Consider the following 4,699-nt stretch of genomic DNA (forward strand, 5'->3'; position numbering starts at 1 on the left):
CTTGCCTTTTGGGAAGTCTGAGGTCTTCTGCCAGCATTCAGTGAGTGTTCTGTAGGATTTGTTCCATGTGTAGAGGTATTTTTGATGTATTTGTGGAGAGGTAGGTGATCTCCATGTCTTACTCCTCTGCCATCTTGAAGGTCTCCCCCTGTTTATTCTTCTAAAATAAAGTTTACATGGACACATCCTGAATTTTATTTATTTATTTATTTATTTATTTATTTATTTATTGGTCAACATAAATTTCCTTTAATAATTTCTCCATTTCCAGTAGGATTTCATTTTGAGGTTTAATGTATGAATCCAGTGTAAAGTTCTACAGTTTTAGTAAATCTGGATTTCAAGTCGTTTAAGATGAAAATGGAAATGCAAAGTTTACTTAAGAAATTTAATTTTCTTCTTCTATAACGTCTAAGTCTTCATCTTCTTCATCATCCTCTTCTGCTTGTTGATCCTTTCTTAGTCAACAAGTAGTTACCTGTCCTGCTCCAGATAAACACTTAGCTGACAGTGATCTCTGAAGAGGTGACTTTGAATTTGCTCTGACGATATCTAAACGACATAAATAATCTGGTGGATACAGAGAATTTTGGAAAACCTCTAAATCTTCTTCTTCATCAATCTGTTGTATATTTTGGTAGGCAGCAGTGTAGAACTCTAAACCTTGGCTGTGAAATAACATTTCAATAATGATAGATTCTGAAAATATAGTCTTTATATCTATTATTTTCTGCTTTTCAAAATTGTCAATAGTTTCCTCCAAATGACGAGTTGTTCAGGTAGCATCCCTTGTAGGTCTTTGTAATTCAGTTTCTGCCTGTGAAATAACATGTCAGTCAGATGGGTTTCTCTGACATATTCTGTCTGAGTTAACTGTTGAAAAGCTTCTTGATTCCTTGCTGTTAATGTTACTTTGAGGTCATCTCGTTTCATTTTTACAATGGTTCCATAAACTTTGAAATGTTCAACTACTTTGGCTTCAAGTCTTTCAACGTCTGCTTGTCAATAATCCTGAAGTTTGGAAAACTTGTCAGCAAAGTTTCTCAGGCCCTGCTTTAAATTTGGGGTCTCTGTAGAGGCATACACATTGATTTCATTCACCAGGAGCTCTGCTTTGTATCCCAGTCTGGCAGTTTTCTGCACATAAGCAGCAAAGATTTAGCACAGCTCTCCAAAATACTTCTCCACATTTGTGACAACATCTTACAGTTGAGCATCCTGGTTCTCCAAGCTGCACCTCAACATCTTGCCTCACACACAGCCAGAGACCACAGGCTGAGGCCCAAAGACAGGGGCTCCAAGGCACCCAGGCGCATCCTGGATTTTAAAAAGAAATAAATGTAAAATAAGTAATTTCTAGATTTACCTTTATAGTCTATTGAAAAGGGCTTTAACTTGGCAGTGCAAAACAAAATTAATGCACAGCACTTTAACAAATACCACTACTCAAGAACAGTATGAATAATATTAATTTTAAAAAACAATTTTTAAAAAGATAAAGTGAAAAATATTTACTGAAAGCAATACCCATTAAACAACAACAACAGTTCAGGTCAAAGACATTTTTTTTTCTTTATGTATGGGTTATTTCACAGAGGAATAGTTGAGACTCCATGATTGTATGTGATTGTATGAACATTGTGGTTGCTTATTCAGTACTCAGAATGCTGAGGCTTACCGGTTGTCATTTAGGATCAGAATGAATACACTTAGGAATATCCATTTCCAACTAAGATGGAGTAGCTGGGAACAGAATTATCACTGAACTTGAAAAATAAAAAATGCAGATGGACAAAATATATGGAATAAAGGTTATCAAGGCAGTAGCATCAGTGAATGTAGGACAGTGATGCCCGAAAGATGGGGAGAAATGTTGTGTGCCCTATGAATTTCCCTAGATTTCTGTGTTGAGAGGATTTCCAGGCCATAGAGTATGGAGGCAGAACTGAGGCAGAGTCTGGCCAACACTCTGAGTTGAAGAGGCAAAGCTGAGAGTTTCAGGACAAAAAGCTGCCTGGATTTTACCTCCCTAAAGTGCTGCAGAGGAGAGAGCTGCACAGAAAGAGAACACAAAGATCTGAGCCAGTCCCTTTATTTCTTTAGCAGAGTGCTAATGAGTGAACGGGAGTGAGGAAACTACCCAAGGCCAGGGAAAGAAACCCCCGAACAGGTTAAAGTTGACAGTGCACGGCAGCCTCTCTTCTCTCCAGCCAGACTGCAAAACTTCATAATTCGTAGGGCATCAGGTGGAGCTCACTGAAGTGTCTTCATCAATCATAGGAAATAATTGGTCTAAAACACTTCTCCAGTCTTGCCTAATAAATCTTAAAAGCAAGAGCAAACAGTATCCAAGTAAATTAACTGTGACCCAGAACAAAGCTCAAGAATATTTATGACAATTCAAAAATATCCAGCATCTAGCAAAGTGAAGTTCACAATGCTGGAATTCAATAAAAAAATGATTAAACTGACAAAGTAATAGAAAAATATGACTCATAATGAGAGGAAAAAAATCAGTCAAAAGCCAGAGCTGACATAGATGTTAGAATTAGCAAATAAAAACATTAACATAGTTATCATAACCCTATTCTTTATGTTCAAAATTTAAGTATAGACATGGAAGACATAAAAAAAGATGAACATTGCATTTCTATAAATGTAAACTAAAATGTTTGACTTGAGTAATACACTAGATGGGATTTGTGAAAATTTAACACTCCAGATGTAAAAATTAGTAAGCATGAAGACTTGGGAATAGACTTTATTAAGATGATACACAGAAATAAAGGAGAATTTTTTAAAAATGAATAGAGAATCAGTGAGATATGGAACAATTTCAAGTATCTAATATGCTTGTAATCAGAGTGCTCAAAGAAAGAGGACAGGGACTGGAAAAAATATTTGAAAAAGTAAAGACTGAAAAAATTCCAAATTTGATGAAATCTATGAATCCACAGATCAACAATATCAATGAACCCCAAGTACAACAAACAAGAAGAAAACTACATTTCACATAATGATCCAATTGTTGAAAACTAATGGTAAAGAGAAAAAATTTTAAGTCATGCATATGATGAAGAACTTATATCCAGAATATATAAAAACCTCCCAAAACTCAATAAAAAGAGAACCACTCATTTTTTTTAAAAAGTGGGCCAAAGATTTGAATAGACCCAAACAGATATGCTATTGTGGCAAATAAGCAAATGAAACAATACACAGCATGACTTGTTATTAAAGAAATGCAAATTAAAACTGCAATGAGATACCACCACGCATCTATTAGGATGGCTAAATTTAAAAAGACAGAGCATCCCAAGTGCTGACAATTCCCGGGATGTAGAGTAACTGGAACCGTCATATAATGCTGAAGAGAATACTACAGCTATCAACACTTTGGGAAAGAGTTTGGCAGTTTCTTAAAAAGTTACACACACCCCTACCATGTGATCTAGACAGTTCACTCCTAGGTGGAGGGAAATAAAAGTCTACGTCCATGCAAAGGCTTGTAGAGTACTCTTCAAAAAAACTTCATGTTTAATTGCCAAAATCTCTAAACAAATCAAAAAAGTGAATTGATAAACTTGTATTTTATACATGTTTGTAATATAATTTTACATACATAGTATTTTTATATAATAAATATTTATACAATAAAATTAAAAATTTTATACATGTATGCAATATAATTATTCTATACAAAAATTTATATAATGGAATTCTGTTCGGCAATAAAAATGAATGAACTTTTGATACATTCTACAGCATGAATTAATCTCCAACTAATTATGCTGAGTGAATGAAGCAAGTAAAAATAGAGTACTCAATATAATTCTATTTATATCAAATTCTAGGAAGTGCAAACAAATCCAGAGTGACAGATTAGTCTATAATCTATAGTGACAAACTAATCTGGGGACAGGGTATGTGGGTGGAGTGAGGAGAGGTAGGAGAGAGGATTTATAAAAAGATAAGGAAATCTTTGGGAATGATGGACATGTTCATTACTTTGATTGTATTAATGGTTTCATGGGTGTATACATATGTCAAAACTCATCAAATTGTGTATTTAAAATAGGTGGTGTTTGTCGTTTACTAATATTACATTAATAAAGAAGTTAAAAAATAAGTACACTTAGGAATGCATAGCTTTTTCTATCCCTCACTATCCCTGTTAACACTCTTAAGTTGGAGTGTGCTGTCTTGGAAGGTAAACTGTGCAGTATAACAGTGGCAAAATAAAAGATATGTGTTTTCCTTTGACATTACTATTATCTATTCTATGATACAAATTATTGACTAAATATCTTTCTGTATACATTTTAGTCATTTTGGAAACCCTCTTCCGTGGAATGTTTCTGTTGGGGCTGCTGTTTTGCCAATAACTAGATACGTTACTGGCATAACATATCTGGCCCCTCCTGGTCTCAGCCCTGGAAGCCAAAGGAAGAAAACCTCCTCTGTGATGACTCACCAATCAGATTTCATTGTGCAACTAACTGTTAAGTACTGGAATCATTTATTTCATGCTACTTACCAGAGAAATTATTCTTTGGGAAGTTTAAAACTTTTTGCGGAAACATTTTCCTCATTAAAAAAGCAATTCGGGGCTTCCCTGGTGGCGTAGTGGTTGAGAGTCCGCCTGCCAACGCAGGGGACACGGGTTCGTGCCCCCGTCCAGGAAGATCCCACATGCCGC

The 4,699-nt window shown here is 35.2% G+C and overlaps 1 pseudogene; it reads right to left on the minus strand.

Moving 5' to 3' along the window:
* Positions 1 to 388: 388 nt before the first annotated feature.
* On the minus strand, positions 389 to 1,245 carry LOC102988095 (CBY1-interacting BAR domain-containing protein 1-like; annotated as a pseudogene).
* Positions 1,246 to 4,699: the final 3,454 nt, after the last annotated feature.

Source organism: Physeter macrocephalus, unplaced genomic scaffold, assembly GCF_002837175.3.
Source record: "Physeter macrocephalus isolate SW-GA unplaced genomic scaffold, ASM283717v5 random_5332, whole genome shotgun sequence".
Classification (NCBI taxonomy): Eukaryota; Metazoa; Chordata; class Mammalia; order Artiodactyla; family Physeteridae; genus Physeter; species Physeter macrocephalus.